The sequence below is a fragment of the Lepidochelys kempii genome, chromosome 1, assembly GCF_965140265.1.
Source record: "Lepidochelys kempii isolate rLepKem1 chromosome 1, rLepKem1.hap2, whole genome shotgun sequence".
In the NCBI taxonomy this organism is placed as follows: Eukaryota; Metazoa; Chordata; order Testudines; family Cheloniidae; genus Lepidochelys; species Lepidochelys kempii.
This window is the reverse complement of record NC_133256.1, coordinates 113,749,494-113,770,613: the sequence shown is the minus strand read 5'-3', so window position 1 is coordinate 113,770,613 and position 21,120 is coordinate 113,749,494. Positions and strand designations below refer to the sequence as shown.

General features: G+C 42.0%; 1 protein-coding gene across 3 annotated transcripts in view; it reads left to right on the top strand.

Annotated features, from left to right (window-relative positions):
- ECRG4 (ECRG4 augurin precursor) overlaps positions 1 to 21,120 on the top strand; it is a 65,571-nt gene that overhangs the window by 16,344 nt on the left and 28,107 nt on the right. The window contains exon 1 of one of the 3 annotated variants that reach the window (XM_073351148.1): positions 15,641 to 15,807. The exons of 1 other annotated variant lie outside the window; for it this stretch is intronic. The gene's annotated coding sequence lies outside the window, so the exon portion shown is untranslated. Of the gene's footprint in view, positions 1 to 15,640; positions 15,808 to 15,929; positions 15,954 to 21,120 lie in introns of those variants that run through there. One more of the 3 variants, XM_073351167.1, reaches the window with a different exon arrangement.

Genomic DNA, 21,120 nt, shown 5'->3' with positions numbered 1-21,120 from the left:
TGCCAAGCATAAGGGATGACATTCTGAGTCCACTAGAGTCAATGGCAAAAGTCCCATTGACCTCAATGGGCTAGGCTTGTACCTGGAAACATTATTCTTTTGGGGTTCTTTCACATCTTTTTTCCTTTGTGATCTTCAACATACCTCTATGATCATCTACCAAAATAACTGTAACTGAGCAAATTGTGATTAAAATGTAGGAAAATGTAGGAAAACTCTCCCCTTTTTGGCTGAGGAAGCAAGGTGCACAGTCACCTAGTTCTTGGTAGGAACAAGGCTTGCATGCTGGGCCAAATTCTGTCCTCCATTACGTGCATATAGCACCCTCTGCAGTTAATGAGAGCTGCCTGTGGATTGGCATCTGAAGGGAGAATTTGATTGTTTTGAACTTTGTAGCCTTTGTATTTGATTTTTTCTAATCCTTCCTAATACGAATCATTTCTATTGCCTTTGATCCTTGAAGCAAGGACTGTCTCTTGTCATGTATTTGTACAGCACCTAACACAATGGGGTCCCGAGCCTGACTGAGATTTTTGGTCACTAGTGCAAACACTAATTTAGGGAGCTGTTCTTCTTCTAGTTACTGCTATTTAAAGTACAGTTCTACTTTAGAAGGTGACCATGTTAAAGAAGCCACCTCCTTACTCATGTCTAGTCTTGGTTATCTTGGCTGAACTCTTTATAAAGTTTTCCCTTACGGGCTGCTGTTGCTACTTCTTTCTTCTTCTATAGATTGTATCATTGTGGCAGTACAATTCTTTTTCAGACTTGGCTTTCTTTTATCCTCCAATGTCTCCTTCATTATGACCACTCCATCAATTAGGACAAGTTACCCTCTATTTAATGACAGGTTTCAGAGTAGCAGCCGTGTTATTCTGTATCTGCAAAAAGAAAAGGAATACTTGTGGCACCTTAGAGACTAACAAATTTATTTGAGCATAAGCCCGATGAAGTGAGCTGTAGCTCATGAAAGCTTATCCTCTGTTTAATGGAATTTTCAAATCCATATGGCCCAGTCCAAATATAAAATCTCTTCCTTACTCCATGGATAACTCACACTGCAGTGCCATTTGCAAACCTATTAATCATCTTCCTCACTTGAAGACTGCTCAAGAGCATTCATAAGACTAGGAAGCCATGACAGAGTGCTGGGAGCTCACGGTCAGCCAGCACTCTGATCACTCTGGTACTAACTAGAGAGGTCTGATTGGGGAATGGAATGGAATTAGCTGGTCAGGCTGACTGGCTGGCTGGCTGGGTGAGCTAAAGGATTAATTAGCCCACCTGCTCAGGACTGACAAAAAGGCACAGGAAGGAAGTGCATGGGAGAGGTGCAGGGCTGCCTGAACCCAGACTTAGAGAGAGCTCAAGGAAGGGAGATCTCTTCTCCTCTCAGGCCTTGGGGAAAGGGCTGATGATACATGAGACGTTGTAAATAGTATTGCCACACAGAACTGTAGAGGTGCTGGTGGAGGGATCTGAAATAAACTGTACAGCGTGGAGTTTGACTGGTTGGGGGAGTCTGAGTGGTTTCTGTGGGGCTAGAAGGTAGGAGCAGAGCATGTCCTGAGACAGGCTGCTATCACTAGAAAATTCACCTCTTTGTAACTTTAGTATATTTGTCCCCTTATACAGCTGGTTTTCGAAGAGGAAATGTCATAGTATGTAATAGGACAAAGAAGAGATAAAATTGCCTGCCATGGGGAAAAAAGAGAAATAACCTGGCCAGATGTAGCAACAATATGTTGACCAATAGGTTGACAGAGCCTCTGCTTCCCCCACACTGAATCCATCAGTTATTCTATCAAGAGTACACACTTTGCTTCAATACTAGCTTAGTCACTGGGGAGCAAATTGGTTAACCCAAGGAAATTAAAATTGATTAACCCAAGGAAAAGATCATGAGATAATAAAAGAGCCTTAGAATATCACTAAAGGGAATCCCCTGATGGCATAAAACTGGCATAGCTAACTTTACACCCTTTGCCCCCCGCCTCTGCATAGGAGGCATAGGTGTGCCAAGGATGTAACAGGTATAGCCAGGGTGCACTCTGCTCCAGTGATCTACAATTGGTTGAATAGTGCCCAGATGACTATTCCATCTGATATAAATTAGAGCAGCCCTTTGGCTGCTCTGATTTGTGCTGGAGGTCAGTTTAGCCCTCCACTGACCCAGGATTGTGGGAAGTGGAAAGACTGCTTTGCCTTCTCCCACTCAGCTGCACTGAGCATTGAGACCATTCTCGCTGACTATGAGGACTTGGTTACCTCAATGGAAGCCTCTAATAATTCACATGAGGTTAAACTATTGAAATTATTTAGAAAACAGGTCCCAGAGAAATAGTCTTAGGCTCACAAGGATCCGTAAAGGTGCCGAGAAAGGGAGCATCTTGATTTAATTTTCTTATAAGTGATCTGTGTGAATTATTGAATACTGAAGAGAATGGTCCATTTGAAACAGAAGGTACTTGACAGACCTTGTGCAGAAGACCAAGAGCAAAAGAGGTGATCAAGAAAATATCCAACTAGCAGTGCTAAATATAAGGAGAAATGAAATCCTAGTGGTTGCAGTGTATGCTCCAAATAATACTGGGGAATGTGTCTATGCTACACTGAATATGTCTTCTGTTAGCTGTTTGTAATTGCCGAAGGCGGGAATGCTGCATTAGATCTGTCCCTAGACAGATCTGTCTTTCCCAATTTCCAAAATCCAAAGAGAAGAGGCCCCGACTCTCAATTGTGCCATGCACTTTAGTCTTTTTTGCTGGACCAAAATGAGTGTAAATCGTTGCCATTCTGATTTGGCAGTGTTTGGTACAACCCACTTTATGCTCATGTAGAAGATTCCACAAGGTGCAGGTAACAGTGTATTTGGGCCGGAGGCTTTTCTAGAATTGGCATGAACTGTAGAAATGATTGATACTTGGAGGAACTGTTATCTGTTGAATAGGACATATTCTTCTCACTTCCTCTACTGTGCTATATTTTCTAGGCTTCAATTTTTTCCTTATTCCATAGTCTTGATTGCAAAAGATAGGTGGCTGTGACATACTACCACCAGGCATATCAGACCAGTCATCGTTTTTGCCAATGGCTTTAATGATATGCAAGACACCTAGATGGAGCTTGACTGATAAGTATTCAAAGACTGCCCTATTAGAGATTATAATTTTAAAAGTGATTGAAGACTATATGGAGCAAAATGGTGGTACAGTTATTTCATACACAATAATACAAGAGAACTGGAAGTCCTGCTTAAGAGGAATCCTGAAAGAGAAAGCAGTCACAAAACAAAAACCAAAGTATAGTAGATATAGAAAGTAAAGTAGAACCATTGCTGGATTTGTATATGGAGATACCAACTGATAACATTTAACATGGCAAAATTTGACTTCAACTTTTTGTTTAATAAAAAAGCAGAGCATGTTTTCTTTTATTTGAAGTTTAAAGATGATGAACAGAGTATGAGGGCTGGTAAACTGTTAGCTGCCAACAGTTAAGAGCCCAAGTATCACAAAGACTTATTCCAAACAGATTTTCTCAACAAGGCTTGCCAAGTCATAACCCAGCCGGAATAGCTAATGAATTGTATACATTTTGAAATATGTGCATGTTATACAGGCTTTACTAGAATTCGTCACTCTAAGGAAATTAGCAAATTTTAATAGAGGTAACATAGAAAGTCCCAAGAAATTAAAATGGCAGTAAAGTACATAGATGGAGATAATTTCTTAGGAAAGGGTGTCTTAGCACACAAAGTTTATTACATCTATTGTGACTGCAACCCTGTTTTACCCTGTCTGAACCCTGATATTGATGGTGGTGGTCTTAGAAGATGAGGAAAGGGGCATGTGTGCACATCACGTTATTAGAGCTATGATTTCTTCAGTGCTCAGAGAGGAATCCACTGGAATGCGTGCGTTGTTGATCTATGTCACTACTAAATGTAGAAGTAAAGGTCCATGCCAGCTCTTCACATGAAAGCCCCAGTTCAGCAAAGCACATAATCACTTGCTAAATATTATGCCTTCAAATATGTTTGTACTTTGCCTACCACAATTGGGTCCCAATCCTGACAAGGCCTTCTGTAATGCAAAAGCTAAATATGAACTAATAATAGAAAAAGAAGAAAAATAACTTAACCAATGCCCTGATGCTCACTGAAATCAGTGGGAATCTTTCTATTGATGTCAATGGGTTTTGTATCCGGGCCCACAAAACAGTTTATATTTTCCTCTGGGGAATAAGCAACTTGTTAATTTGACTAGAATTTGTTGTGTTTGATAGCTAGAGTGGGAATGAGAGGTTTGTATTTGTACTGAGGAAGTCTTGGTCTATGTCTCTTTCCCACTCTGCTTTCCCACTCTCTTCTTTTCCAATTCATAATAAAGAAATGTAAAGCAATGCATCATCTGCCGCTGGCAGCAATGACTAATGAACATGACTTATCTAACAGGCATTATCACAGAGACAATGAAAGCCCAGGTGACACTTCATAGAAAACTTTGAACTTTCATTTTCCTTAGATAAAATACCTGCTCTGTAAGCAAAATTGTGTATATTGTTTTCCCCTTGGTCTTTATTAGCTAGGATATTTGCATAATACCAAAAGGCTTGTTTCTGGTGCGTTCACCTTCTCCTGCTGCTTACTCCTCTCCTGAAGTTTTAATCCTCTGTTAGCAAACTGATAAATAATTTCCACAAAATGCAATTATGATGTCACTAACAGAGGATTACCCCTTCAGGTGAGGCATGAGCGCGAGAAAGTCTGAAAGAACAAAGATTATGTTTCCTTGTCCTGCACCCTATTAAAACTTTTATTGCCTATAAAAATGGGAAGAGAAATGCACAGAAAAAGAAGCCATCATGATAGAGATCATAGCCTCTCATATATTTACCATGCACACCACAACTGCTATGAGATAGATCATGAGCCTAGTCTAAAGCCCACTGAAGGGCTTCCAATGACTTCAATGGGTTTCAAGTCAGGCCTGTGCCCAATGAAATTGAATAATTAAAAAAACAAATGAAAAAGACACCCCTGCTTTGGGCATCATTCCAGAGTTGAGCGCACATGTTAAATATTCCCAAACAAGTCCATGAATTACCACATAGAACCATTTCCCGATGGAAATGGGCTGAACAGCCCACACCAGCATCTAAGGCTTCAAGTTCCAGCCAGGCCGTGGCACTTTGATTGGACTAAGCTAGTCACAGGAGAAAGGGGAAAAGAGAGTCAAACCAGGCTTTTTAACTGGCAAAATAATTGAACTGGAAGGCGTCAATTAGGGAAGGGAGAGTGAGTAACAAGCCCACACATTGGACAGAAAGCCCTGTTTTCTTTTAAGAAATGTGTAAACAGAGTCAGAATGAGCTCTACCCTGACGTCTGATGGTGAGCTGTGGAAAAGGACTTCAGGGGCTGATCTCGTTTACATGGGCACACCCACCCTGCCTAGCATGATGGGACTGCTTGCCCAAATGGTAATTTTGGCTGCTGTGGGATCCCCAGTCTCTTTGTTATTGGGGAAGGAGTAATAAAGTGTTGTTAGCCTGGTTATATGAATCAAGGACAGTAGAACTGTACTTGGCATTTTATGACGGAGGGACTCGCCCTCAACTAAATAGCACTTGCTAGGCAAGGGACATGGGTTCCAAAGCCCAGTGAATTAAGGGGTGGCTTAGGACAGGCACACTATCTAGTAGTGTGGTAGCCCTATTCTGAGGGCCCCCTAAATACAGCTTTAATCTCTCTGTGGTCTTATAACAGAACTAATTTTGACTCTGTTAAGAGTCTTGTTATGTGCTACAGAGCTGAAATCACTGATTCCTAGGTCTAAGCATTAGACCTACTTTGGGCTAGTGATTCTGAGTGTGTCAGCACTGAGGCTCCCCTATTAACAGCTGAAATCACTAAAGAGCTGAAGTTACTGAGAGCTGTGTTATGTGGGGGTGGGGGTTGAAGACATGTTTGTGAGCAGCTGGCAGGAAGTCTGGTTGAGAGGTGTGGCTGGTGGTGAAGACTGCAGCAGAACCCCACAGAGAGGTGTGGCGTTTGGCCGGCGACTTGAGCAGTGAAGCATGTAAGATGCCCCCATACCTTTTCCCCCTTCCACTCAGGCTGGGAGGTAAACTCTGAAGATGAACTTCTGAACTCTGGGGCTGTGCGGGCCAAGGGAAAAAACTGTGGGTGGGGTGAATGTTAGGTTGCTGGACTTAAGGACCTGAAGGAAAAAGGACACTGCGAAAACTTACTTGGGTGTGGGTCTTTTGCTCATGGTTTGTGTTATGAATCCTGTTTGTGGTGTTTCCCCAACATAATGCCACATTGTTTCCATCCTTTATTAAAAGGCTTTTGCTACACTCAGACTCTGTGCTTGCTAGAGGGGAAATATTGCCTCTTAGAGGTGCCCAGGGGGGTGGTATGTAATTGTCCCAGGTCACTGGGTGGGGGCTTGAGTTGGTTTTGCATTGTGTTATTGAAAAGGAACCCCTGGATACTGATTAGAGTTGCTGCTATCTCTGACAGGCAGAAGGATTACAAATGTTTCCTGTTTATCATGGTGGATCCCACTAGAAGATGGCTGAAGGACATGAAATGAAGGGTGTGGTTAATGTGGGGCCCAGGACAGCTGGAACAGATAGAGTATGAATCAGCAGTCTGAGTCACTTGCCTATCAAACAAAAGCGTTAGACTAAGATTTTCAAAGGAGACTAAGGAAGTTAGATGCACACATCCCATTGGAATTCACTGAGAGTTGGCAGCCTACCTCCCCCAGCTCCTTTGAAAATGCCAACCTCACTGCCTTTCTGGGGAAGTGGGAGGCTCCGTGTTAGGTGCTCTCAAAAGGTTTATCACACCTGGATTTTTTTTTTTAGTTTGACCGCTTGTGGTTTAATAATTGTAATGTCATGGAGATGAAACCCTCTGCAACCTTTAACCCCAACAACTGGTGTGATGTGGAGGTTGGAGAGTGTGCCAGCTCACATAGTTAACAAATGTTTATAGGGCTTCGTAATAGCTGCTGGCATTAGAACAAGGGCAGTAAAAAGGGGATTAAATGAAGACAAATGTGAGACACAGGCAGTAACAAATACTCCAGCAGATGTGTGTGGAAATTAATGGTATGGTGATAACAAATTCTGATGCACCACATGGTAAATGTGTCTCTTGATACCAGTTTTTAGTGCAGAATGAACCTGATGGGTAGGAAAAGAAGAGCTACACAGGTAGAAGTCTCATCACTGCAATACATTCGCTGCATATTAATGACCTAACGGAGACCAATTAAAAATTCTTTTTTTGTTATTTTGGGCTGCACAACCTTGCCACCAAAACTATATTGCTGGCTGTAGAGTGGCTCCCCTAACAAATGCATCAATTGGGTTTGAGAGGGGCAGATGAATTTACAGCTTAAGCATAAGGTTGGTAGTCAGGAGATCGAGGTTATATTCCTAATGCTGCCTCAGATTTCCTCTGTGACATAGGGAAAATCACCTCGCTTCTCCATGTCTGAGTTTCTCCATGGTAAATAAGGATAAGAATGCTCCTCTACAGTACAGTGTTTCACCAGATGTATTGTATGGCTTTAATTTGGCTTTAATTAAATTAAATGTATAGGCATTACAGAAATGCAAAATATAATTTGCTACGATTTAAAAGCCACACTGTGTTTCAGTGTGCTACTTGAAAATATTTACCCCTCATCTATTTACAGATAGGTACATAAACATTTTCAATCTATTTTAACCCTGTTTTTAAAGAAACACAAAGGGTAATTTTTTGGAGCTTGATTCTTCGGCCACTCCCCTTGTGTTCACCCGCTGCAGCCTGGTGGCAACGCAACTCGTTGAGTGTGGATTTTTCTGTCCGTGGCCCTTGATCAAGATGGAGTAGGGGACTGTAGGTTCCAAACGCTCTTCACCCATCTCTTTGGAGGATGTTTGTGTGAAACAGCCCATGCAACAGCAATTTAACAAAAGACAAGGTCTATTAAGCATACAGAGAACTGAATTTCTGAAAAGGTTCTTTAATGTATCTAGGTTTACACTTCAAGTTCTCGAACACTAAACTAGATTCAGCATTTTCAGCCGAGGAATAGAGGAAAAAAAAAGAGTGAATAACTTATGTCTTCCGAAGGCAATTGTCTCCTTTAACCGCTGTTTGATAAGCCTGTCAGCATTGCTTGCTGTTCAGACACTGACTCCCTACCTTTGCCCCCAGGACTCCTTATCAAGCCTCTGCTTTTGGGTCAGCTTCCATGTTCAGATGGCCTTCTGCCTGTCCATGTCTCCCACACTCCCTCATGAGTTAGTCCATTACCCTATCAAGGTGATGTTTCAGTGACCTTTACACAAAGGAGTTCCCTAAGAGAAAGGTAGGGTTGGGGTAGGTGTCTGGGTGTGTGTAAAACAAGATGCAGCAACTCTGAGAACAAAATATGTATTGCTTGCACAAAACAGGAAGGTTTTAGAGCAACAGGGAAAGGTTTTAGAAATGTAAAGGTGCTATACACAGAAAGCGATGGCATAACATCTTCATACTACATACTGTACACACTGCAATTCAGAATGTGTCTGATTTGTCACTCAAAGTCACCCTGCCTGTGTGCCCATGGCTGTTTGGTAAATTAAAAAGATCCTAATATAAAAATGATTTTCCACAAGGGCACAAGTGTTGGCTATAAATAGCCCATTATGTTTAAACATATCTATTAGTTGTGGACCAGTCCCTTTTAAGCAAACATTGTGGATTAGAGAGACTGAAAGAGGAAGAATTTTTATGGAGCTCAGGTTTTGTTTGTTTGGGTATTTTAAATTCTTACAGAGTAGGGTAATTATTTATTAAATAACCATGGTACCTGTGTGCTGATCTCTGAACAAAATACTGCTGATGTTTCAGAGATCTATTGTGTCCTCACGTATATGTCACACAAGTGGGTTTTCATAACATGGTGCGCTCAGATAAGTGAGAAAACTGCATAAATACAGTCTAGTTTCAGTTATTGGTATGCAGTCTGTGAAATACAGCTCAGTGACTGGCATGCAAGGAGGCAGGGGCAGCAGCCCAAAGAGGCAGAGACTGCAGGAAAACAGGAAGAGTTTCCCCAAAATAGCTACTTCAGTCACTGTATAGCCTAATATATGTAGAATTTTTTTTTACAGATGTTAAATCATGAGTGTAAAAATTAAGCCGGATTTAGGCTTAAGTTTTATTCAAATAAGTTGTTACAAGAAATACTGAACAAACAGGGTTTCTCTTTTTTTTGCTCTTGCTTGGCTCACATAGTGCTAACAACAGTTAATATTCTGCTCAGATTTTCTAGCAATATCCAAATCCCCCAATTTTTAGATATCCCTTAGCTGAATACCTAGTCCTCCCCAAGGCTTTGTCTATACTACCTCGCCTAAGTAGGCATAGACCTCTAGTGTAGATGTACAGTTCTATTGTCCTTGATTCACTGACAAAAGGAGGTTTTCTGATGGTGTAGGAACATCACCTCCCCAAATGACGTTAGCTATGCTAATGGTTTTCATCGGCAGAGCTGCATATACACTCAGAGTTTTGTCAGCATAACTATGCCGGTCAGGGAGGTGGCTTGTTCACACCCCTGACTGACATAGCTAGGTTGCTACAAATTTTAAGTGAAGAGACTGAGCCTAAGTGATCATGAATAAAATCTACCTCAGAGGTTTGGTCACATGGATTCCTGCTAAACTTTTACATGGAACTTTGCTTGAAGCCACCAGTCAATTAGCTGCCCATTTTCCAGCAATTCAGGTAAACAACTTTTCAACTCTCTTTTTTCCTCCTGTTTCTGTCTAACAGTAGTAACTTTCTGCTCCAGTTTCTGGTTTAATATCCATGGACCAAACACTGCAGTACATAGGCTAAGCCTACACTATAAAGTTTTGTTAGCAGAACTATGTTGGTTGGGGTGGAAACAAGCAGTGTAGACAAGGCCTCAGACAAAACTGTCACTGATCTTTGCTTGAGAAAGATTTATGTATGACTTGTCCCAAAGCAGTGATCATTTTCTTAGCTTTTTGTATCCCTTTTTGTTGACTTTTCCTTGAATATTCAGGCAGCCAGTTATTGTTCTCCCAAATGGAAAAAGTCTTCCATTGACTTAACTCCTGCATCTTGGGTAGGTAGGTTAACTACAACAACAAGAGAACATCTCCAATGCTGTAGGGAGTTTCTACACTGACATGGTATAGTGGTGACACTGTAGTGTGGTAAGTGTAGACATAGCTTCAGTAACTTTTTACTATACCTCTAGCTGGTTAAGGGCATGTCTGGCTAAAAACATGGCTTGTGTCCACACAGCCCATGGTTAATAACCACTGAACCTTCACAGGGTGCTGCCCCTACTAACTATCCTGTGTGGCACGCAGTCAGGTTGCCGTAACTTGGTAGGCACACTGAGAACAATGTTCAAAGGCACCTAAATGCCATTTTCAAAAGCATCTAAGTCAGTTAGGAAGCTGCTTCTTAGCATATACATAATGTGCCTCAGGTGGCACATGACCAGGATTCATCACCAAATTTGGTCGGCTGGGTGGATCATTAGGTTCCCCAGCTTGGGCCGGGTCCTGACAGGGAGTGTGACATGAGTACCATTGAATGAGAGTGAGGCTTCTAAGTGACTGAGGTGCTTTTGAAAATGGATCTTAGGGAATCAAGCTTGGAGACAAGGGGTTCCTGCCATATGCAAAAGCTATTTAAGGCAGGGGAGTGACACCACTGTGGTTCTTCACTGATTCCACACCCAAAGGAGACTCTTGGAAACACCAGAGAACAAGGACTGAACTGGGTGGAAGTGCTGCACCCAGGCTAGAGGGGTTTCTAGCATATGAAAGGAATACCTGGGGGTTTTAAGCTGCAAGCAAGGGCAGCTTGCCCCTTGGATGCTCTGCAACTGGTTTGAATCATCATTTAGGTATACTTGGTTCTGCTTCAGCGTGGGGTTGGGGGAGGGGTTAAAATGGCATCCCGAGGTCACTTCCACCCCATACTTTCTATGGTTTATGTTACAGTAACAGCCAAATGCTCCAGTCAGTATCTGAGCCCCATTGAGGTAGGCACAATACAGCTATATAGAAAGACATGGTCCCTGCCTATGGATACTCTTTAAGAAGGTTCCATCACCCTGTCTGCCTAGTTTTGTAGGTAATAGGTACAGTTACAGTGTTGCCAACTCTCCCAGTATTATCACAAGAAATGGCATTACGGGCACAGTCCTGGAGAAGAACAGCCGATCAATCAGAGCATTTCAGGAAGCTGGCAGTGCTCGTCCTCCTCCCCTCAGGAGCTGAGAGATTTCTGAGTGGCAGTGAGGGAACTGCTGATGACAAGATGCAACAGAAAGAGCCAGCTACCAAGCTCTCTCCTCCCTCCCTCTCAGGAAAAATAGGTCACTCTGCTCTTTGCTTCCCTCTCTTCCTCCCTCCTCTCCTTTCCATCCTTGCAACACCAGGCCTGGGAAGGGGGAAAGAGGGTGAGGAACCCCTGGAGCTGCAGGAGGTGCTGAGGTGCATACAGGGGCAAGGGGCAGATGTGGGACTGGGGCGGCAGAATGAATTAGAATTTGGGGGGTTTGGAATGAAGCTGGAAGCTCTGTGATATAAGGCAGCATTTGGTACAAATCTGTCTAATTTAATCTCAGTTGGGTCTTGCAGTGAGAGCTTCTGCAGAGAGACCCAAAAATCACCTTCCCGTCTAAGTGCGTGAGAGTTGACAGCACTAGAACAGTGACACTCATACACCGGGGGTGGGCAGGGGGAGTTCAACAATCAAGAGAATAGTATTTCTTTTTTTAAAAAGCCTAATGATTTTTTTGGGGGGGGTATATCATGATTTTTGAACTTTTGGGGTTGGCAGTACTTCAACCTCTGGTGACCTTGCCAGGGAAGCCCTTTGGGATAGTGTATGCAGAGGGGATAGAGTTTTCAGAGGACAGGTACTTATTGGGGGAAGTTGTGATGGGTTCCCTCTGGGGTGCCACCTGGAACTGGGGTATCACTGAGCCCCCCTGACTCACCAGCCTGGGCTTCCTCTCACACTTTGGTTCTGTGATAAGTTGCCAAGCTCTCCAAGCTTGCTCTTTCACCAACATATACACAGGTAGAACACACCCAGCTGCAGAACTTATAGGCTGCTGTGATCAGCTCTGCATGGGGAGGCTCCAGCTAAGGAACTGTCCAGCTGCTCAAGAGCACACGCTCCCTCTGGCACAGAGATCGGTATAGCATAAGCTCATGAAATTCACCCCCTCCCTCAATGTGGCGAAGAAATATACAACAGCTTTTTGCCCCAACTTATAGCTCCCACACACTGGTTTGAGATAAAGCAAAAACAAATTTATTAACTACAAAAGAGAGATTTTAAGTGATTATAAGGGATAGCAAACAGATCAAAGCAGGTTACCTAGCAAATATGCAATCTAAGATTAATATACTAAAGAGATTGGATGTGAGTAGCAACTTCTCACTAGACCATCCCTGACAGGTTTTTGTCCATCCTGTTCTTAAAACTTTCAATGACAAGGATTTCACAACCTCCCTAGGTAACCTGTTGCAGTGCATCCCCTCTATCTGTATCTATCTAACTATCTGTATAATTAGAAAGTTTTTCCTAATAGCTAACCTAAGTCTCTTTTGTTGCAAATTAAGCTGATTGCTTCTTGTCCTTCCCCCAGTGGTCATGGAGAACAATTTATCACTATCCTCTTGTAACAGCCCTTAACATATTTGAAGGCTGTTATCCGGTCCCCCTCAGTCTTTGCTCTAGACTAAACATGCCCAATTCTTTCAACCTTTCTTCAAAGGTTAGGTATTTAAAACCTTTTATCACTTTTGTTGCTCTCCTCTGGAACTCTCCTATTTGTTCATGGCTTTCTTGAAGTAGGGTGCCCAAAACTGGACACAGTAATGCAGCTGGGGCCTCACCAGTGCCAGGTAGAGAGGACTAATTACCTCTCCTGTCTTACATATGCCACTCCTGTTAATATACCGCAGAATTACCTTTCCCTTTTTCACAACAGCATCATACCATGACTCGTATTTTATTTCTGGTCCACTATAACCCCAGGCCCCAATCCTTTTCAGCAGTACTACCACCTAGCCAGTTATTCCCCATTTTATAGTTGTGCATTTGATTAGTCTTTACTAAGCGAAATACTTTGTATTTGTCTTTGTTGAATTTCATATGTGTTGATTTCAGACCAACTCTCCAATGTATCAAATTCATTTTGAATTCTAATCCTCTCCTGCAAAGTGCTTGCATCTCCTCCCAACTTGGAGATGTCTGCAGATTTTATAAACATACTGTACTCTCTACTCCATCATCCAAGACATTAAATGAAAGTATTAAATAGTACTGGACCTAGGATCGACCCTTGTGGGACCCCACTGGATACATTGTCCCAGTTTGACAGTGAATTTATTGATAGCTACTCTTTGCGACTAGGCTTTCAATGTTGTGTAATTTCATCTGGACCAATTTCCCTAGTTTGCAAATCAAAAATACTAACAAGCTACAGTACTAGCAGCTTTGAAGTCCCTGGGAGCATGTTGGGACTGCAGTAAGCAGAGGCCACAAACCATAATACTACTTCACCGGCATAAAGGTTTCACAGGTTATTAGCTTGTGAATCTCCAGAATTAAGCCTGACTCCAGTTAGGAGTTTTTAAACTATTTGTGATTTCTTTTAATTATTTAGGAAGTTACCAGCATCCCTTTGTGGAAGTTGAACTCTATTATGTCTAGCTGGTGTATGTGGTGTCTGTCTGAATTATTTCTGTAAGCCATGCCTACTTTGTGTGGCACTCTGTCCCCCTCTTGGAGCAGCCCATGCATGGAATTGAACTGGGAAGCCTCTGAAGCTCAGGACACACTTGCCCTGCCAGGGAAGGTAGGTAAGCCATGCCTGCTCAGTGTGGCACTCTGTCCCCATCTAGTTGTGGCTAAGCCACATAGGGTATATCTACACCAAGGATCTCAAACTCAAATCACCATGAGAGCCACATGAGGACTAGTACATTGGCCCGAGGGCTGCATCACTGAAACCTTTTCATACAACAATACAAAAGTATAGTCAAAAATGAAAAAAATGAGGAGTAAGATAGTGTGCTATTAAAAGTCAATATATTAGCTATTTTAAAACTGTAATGCAAAAAGGGGTTTTAATAAAATATAAACACTCAGTCATGCACCTCACTCAAACGACAAAACACGCATTTACTTTTAGAATTACTTTGGTTAAAGCCCCACACCTCTGCCCCCGGCCCTGCCCCCACTCCACCCCTTCTATGAGGCCCTGCCCCTGCCCCACCTCTTCCCGCCGCTTCCCTGCCCTCATTCCAACCCCTTCCCCAAAGTTCCCGCTCCAACTCTGTCTCCTCCCTGCCCCTATTCCAACCCCTTCCCTAAATCATCCCCTCAGCCCCGCTTCTTCTCGGTCTCCTCCCCTGAGCGCGCCACATCCCCGTTCCTCCCCCCTCCCTCCTGGAAAGTTCTTGGCACCGCCAAACAGCTGGGGAGCTTGGCTGCCAGTGGAATCGGCGCCTATGGCGGGCTGCAGGAAATAACTCTGCAGGCCGCGTGTTTGAGACCCCTGGTCTACCCGGTAGCTGGCAGTGAACCTCCCGGCTCGGGTAGATGGACTTGTTTGAGCGCAGCTGCCACTAGCAAGCTAACAATAGCTGTGTGGAGGTTGCAGCACCAGCAGAGGATCGTGCTAGCCAGCCAAGCTCAGGTGGCTAGCCTGAGCCTCCGCTGGTGCTGCAATGTCCACACGCTACCTTTAGCATGCTTGTGCCAGCCCTGCTCACCTGAGTATGCATACCCAGGCTGGGCGGCTCCCTCACAGGGGCAGCACAGACATACCAATCACAAAGATGGATGAGCGTGCTACAGGCTAGCCAGAGAAGGGGGTGTGTAGCTCAGGCAGTAAAGGCTTGTGCATTTAGATCCTGACAGCCTAGGTTCAATCCCTGCTGCTGATAACCCACTGAGGGGCATTTGTGCTGTGTTTCTTGTATATTCTCAGAGAAAATAGTGTGATATTACTAATATCAAGCATTAAGATAATTCCCTGATTTGATTACTGGCTGGTAAAGGGCTTTGTCAGTAGTTAGATGTCAGTGTTTTTCAGTGCTGAGCACCCTCCTTGATGCCTTACTGCATACAGTAAATGTAAGGTTTGCACTGCTGGAGATCATGCCCTGTTCCCCGGCTCCTTCTGCTAAGCCTGGTAGGAGTGTGCCTTAGGGTAAATGAGGCCAGATCACGCAGACACACAGGAATATGACATATGCAATGAGCTTGTCTACCCAGCCAGAATATACTTGCTTCTAACACCTGCAAGAAATTAAGAAAGATTGAAATACTCCCTAAAATCTGTTGCTCATCATACAGCCTACACAAAAGAATTGAATTCTTTTTACATGAGCACACCGGGGTACATCTGCTTGCAATCATCCTTCTGAAGACAGTCAGGCCTCCTTCTGATTAAGCAGAAATATGATTCGCCACACTTGGTCCACAGAATGCTTAGTAGAATATTTCAGCAAAGGGGCTGGAATTCACTAGCAATAGAATAAACATGCCTTTCATATAGTAGTTCTCCACCAGTCAGGTGGTCTCAGCATTTGGAACCCGTTTCCTCTGCCGCCTACTCACTTCTTGCCCTACTTTCAGAAGTCAAGAAATGCTTCAATAAAGAGAAACTTGTTCTGTGACAGAAAAGATAATTTCTTCTGGCCAGGCATTTGGGAAGGAGACAGGAAGCATATTATTTTAAAGGTAAACTGATAAAATATGTGTTTGCTGTAGAAACGGGAGGAAAGTCAAAAATCATATTGGGATTCTTTAGACAGTACCAGGAGGAAACGTTACTGTAACACTTAGGATTGTGCTGACAACAACTACGGGTATCGTAGGGGAAACAGGTTAGTCTTCAATTATCTGTGCATTCCTGCAGTGTAAATATTTTTCTTTGCTCACAGAAATCTAGTTTGTTGGTGTGTGTGTCTAAATGTCTAAAACTACTACCGCTGCACTACAGTGAGTATTCCACTGAAGCATATTAGAGGTGTGGACAGTAGCAACATTGTTGATTTCTCAATACAGCCTTCATTTTTAGATAATCGTCAAGGAAAGAACAATAAAATCCTTTATTTATATGGAAGCGGAGTGTTTTCTCCTATTGTAGTTTGTAACATGGACACACTGGGGTTGAAGTAATGCACTTTTATAGGTTTGTTATGTTACATCTAACAGGATGTCTTCTATGCTACTATACACAATGACTGAAAATGTAATTTAAACTGTTTGAAAAGGAACCGGGCTTGTTTTATTTTTAATAAAAGAAAACTTGTCTTGATAGCTGTGCTGTTACTGTGATTCATAAAGGAAAGCTGACGGCTCTGTCTGCACCATGTTTATTTACCTCAATTGATTGCCAGTTAGCTTGAGCTAGTTAACAGGTTTGGAAAGGCGAGTGAGTGTGCTCCTTAAATGTTTGTTCCTGGATCCTGTATAGACAAAGTTGAAGACTTAAGCCATGTCTATGTTAGAAGTACTTTGCTGATACAGGTATCTCAGCATGTCTGTACTTATGGCTTATACTGACAACACTGAGTTTTTGCTTGAAAAGCTTATTCCAACCACCCCCACCCCCGCAGCAAAATAAATTATACCAACAAAAGTGCAGTTTTGCTGATGTAACTGAATTTACACTAGGAGCTTGTGTTTGCACAGCTGTATCGGTCACAAATTGTATTTCTTCAGACTCCGTTGACACATAGTTATGCTGGCAGAAGTCAGTAGTGTAGACTTGGCCTTAAATAGTTGGCCTGATGCATTCTAGTTTGTGTTTGAAATTTAGAGGCATGTAGTTAAATGCAAAGATAAAATAGAAGCCTGTGTTAAATATTCATTTTATCAATTAAATGATCAGTTGCATGCCGACATCTACATATACCGTATAAAGGGCCTCATTTAAATAGAGTGAATAATTTGCTGCACTAATACAGTGTCATTAAAGTTTTGACACGGGAAAGAATTGTCCTTATTACACCTCTGTGTAGAACTTGGTCTGTTAAACACACACCTACTTGATATTATACTTTCCTTTAAAATGTCTTTAAAAGAGGTCACGTATTTATACAGTATATCAGTGGCAGACTTTCAGAGAGTATTGATCCACTGCATTGGAGAGTACATTAAGGAGCAATATTTTTGGAAATATTGCAAAGAAAGCCGTCCTCATCTTCTGCAGTGAGCGGGCTGCCACATATGAATGTACAGCCAGATTTTCGAAGACTCTGAGCACACTGGATACTGAGCTCTTTGGATAATCTGATCATAAGGGTGTCCATGGGAGCTGCTAGGCATCAGACTGTTCGGAAAATCCGAGCTGAAATCCTGGCTTCATGGATGTCAATGGCAAAATGCAGATTAACTTAAATGGGACCGGAATTTCACACCAAGCCTCTATTTGGTTGCCTTGTTGTGAGGTGAGCTCTTATGAAAATCTGGTGTTTAGTGCTAGGGAAATCCTTACCATGCAGAATCCTCCCTTTTGCTCTTTTCTTAAGTTTGGGATGTGTGGTGAGAAAACATTATTTGCCCTTTGGCATGAGAGAAGGACATTAGCAGATCCATGTAGAAAATGAAGAAGCAATGAGCTTTAATGCAATACTGCAGTAACAGGTCAAGAAGTGATTCTCCTACAGACACTTCCGAGGTTTCAGAGAACTTTTGACATGAAATGTATTAAGTTTACTAATGGATTTCAAATGTTTATCTTTCTACAGAAAGAGGGATGTTTTGTTTTCATTTTACATAGTCTTGCCAGTTTTAGCAACTGATATCGAAGTAAGTTTTCGACTATTTGAACTTTTAATTTATTTGGCGAAATGGAAGATCTTTGTGCTACACTCAATAATAACTGGATATGCACTAATGTTACAGGATTGATTTCACAGAGCCTCCTTTAATGTCTGGTATTTTAGCCCCGTCTGACTTCTATTCTGAAATTCAAATTAAAAGCAAAAGTCAAAACCAGAGAAAGCAGCACCAGACAATGTTGTCAGGAAAGCTTTGTATGTGGGTCAGTTATTTTTCAAAAGTCGCTACTCAACTCAACATACAGTTTTATCTGTGTGTTCTTTTCAGTCAAACATTTAACAGTTCAGCAACGCTTTTGTATTAGAATTCTCCCCAGCCACTTATCATTCCTGGGCAAAGTAGATTTTTAGCAAACATATTTAAAGACCCATCCAAAAAGATTTGGATTTGCTTCTTTCTTCCAAAACAAGGGAATGACTAATCTAGCAGTGTGAGGTACAAGGGGAAACATTTCTCCTTGAAAAATACTAAGAAGATTTCTTGCATAGAGGCTGAATGCTAGGGGTACTTTCACACTGTGCTAGACATGACTTATGACTGACAAAACCTAATGTTATATAGAATAATTATCTGAAGGGAACTGCACTTTGATCTGATATTTATTATTTTTAGTGCACCTATTTCATGGCCCCTCTTAAGAGTTCAAGATCCACCTGAACTTACCATCTTGCAAATTCTGTGGCAAAGCAATTTTGGTGTAATTTAGGACCACAGGACTGGAAGGGACCTCCTAGGTCATCAAATCAGTTCCCTGCTATTGCAGGCAACCATGTCATATAATCCCATTCATAAATTTTTCAAACTGCATCTTCAAACTAGTTAAATTTCCTGTCCCCACTGTTCTATTATTTGACATCCTCAGATTTCCTTGATACCCTTCAGCATAACTTTCAGCCTGGGTGTGACAGCACAAAGGCTACAGTAGCCTTCTTGACTGATCTCCTAGTGATGATATGCAAAGGACAGGTATCTACACTGATTATTTTAAGTCTGTCAGCAGTCTTTGAAAGCACTGGCTAAGGAAAGATATTGAAACTTGTTGACGGTAAAAGTAGTCTATAGTGCATTAGCACAGGAATCTGGATTTTGGCAAGGATGAACCCCTGGCAATTAAAAAAGGGACCTCAGATTAAGAACATAAGAACACAAGAACAGCCATACTGGGTCAGATCAAAGGTCCATCTAGCCCAGTATCCTGTCTTCCAACAGTGGCCAGTGCCAGGTGCCTCAAAGGGAATGAACAGAACAGGTAATCATCAAGTGATCCATCCCCTGTCGCCCATTCCCAGTTGCTGCCAAACAGAGGCTAGGGACACCATCACTGCCCATGCTGGCTAATAGCCATTGATGGACCTATGCTCCATGAATTTTTTTTTTGAAGACTGTTATACTCTTGGCCTTCACAGCATCCTCTGGCAAGGAGTTCCACAGGTTGACTGTGCAGTGTGTGAAAAAATGCTTCCTTTTGTTTGTTTTAAACCTGCTGCCTATTCATTTCATTTGGTGACCCCTAGTTCTGGTATTATGAGAAGGAGTAAATAATACTTCCTTATTTACATTCTCCACACCAGTCATGATTTTTATAGACCTCTATCATATCCCCCTTAGTTGTCTCTTTTCCAAGATGAAAAGTCCCAGTCTTATTAATCTCTCTTCATACAGCAGCCATCCAGACACCTAATAATTTTTGTTGCCCTTTTCTGAACCTTTTCCAATTCCAATATATCTTTTTTGAGATGGGATGACCACATCTGCACGCAGTATTCAAGTTGTGGACATACCATGGATTTCTATAATGGTAACATGATATTTTCTGTCTTATTATCTATCCCTTTCTTAATGATTCTCTCCATGACACTCATTAGTCACAATATCGGAATCCAAGACTTGGTCTCAGTGGGAGTGCAGCTACCTAAAATATACTGCATTTTATTCTTTAAAATGTCTGTTTCCATAGTTAGTACTGTAACAGTTGCTGTGAGGCTCTGTGCACCTCTCAACGTCAATAGGTGAAAGGTGCCGCTGCAGCAAAGCTGTACTTGGTTTAGGGAAAATGTCACTTGTTTGTATCTTGTCCTCATCTTCAAGAGCTACTCAACTCCTGGCTCACCCACTCTTGTCCTCACATTGCTCCCCGGCCTCTCTGTTCTGGCATGATGCTAGCCTTACCGGCCAGTATATCCTCCACTCCTGCTTTCTTCTACAGTATCTCTTCTGTATAGAAGACCTTCTTTGAAACAATCGGAAAGGCCAGTGTCCTTTTCTCTTTCAGATTCCTCCTCAAGATCCACTTCTGCTGTGACCTCTACAAGAAACTGGCTAATCAGTGATGTCTAGGTTGAGGGGAAGTTGGTTTTAGCTGATAGTTTATTTTTATACAAATAATTAGAGTATTTTTGAAGTTATTCAGCACAATCACATTGTGCACATAGTGAGTCTGTGTAAATGCACAAAGTTTTTACTGTTGCCCTTCTCCCTTGCCTTCCCTCCGAATGCTTGTCATATTCACTTCGTGCATTTCATCTTAAATTAGGCTCTGAGGCTGCAAACACATATACCCTGAGACTGTAAGCTCTTGAGAACAGAGGTGGGGTCTTCCTATGTGTATGTACATCGCCTAGCAAATAGAGTCTGAATTTGTATTAGGAATTAGGGCCTCTGGACACTATTACAATACAAATAATTAAGTATAATAAAAAATGCCACAATATAATTATAATTGTTTATGGCTAAATTGTTCACAGTCTGAGGTGGTTTAATATGGCAAAAAATATCTGTGAACATTCATTTCAATAAAAACGCAGGTGCCCTCCAATGGTATTTACCATTTCTTCTAGTAACTTTCTGCAAAAATGCATATGGACAAAATGTTGTTCATTAGAGTGTGCACAGAAAGAGACAGTGTTGTGGAAGCACAGGCTTATCTGCAGTCATGTGAGTGTTCATGCCAGAAGTGCTCAGTGGCCACCATGAAAACTCAGTGGACTGGGAATTATCCAACAGAAACAATGCCATGCGACTTAGGTGGTCAATAACACAAATCTATTCACCCAGCTGCAAAATATGTTTGCATAAACTGTTTACTAATATTTGGGAATTCATTACTCTAAATTACTTAAACTATTCACAGATCATCTGTGAAGGAAAAGAAGAGCTACGTTTGTCTAATATTTTGTTTACAAAAGAATTTGCTCCGCTCTATGA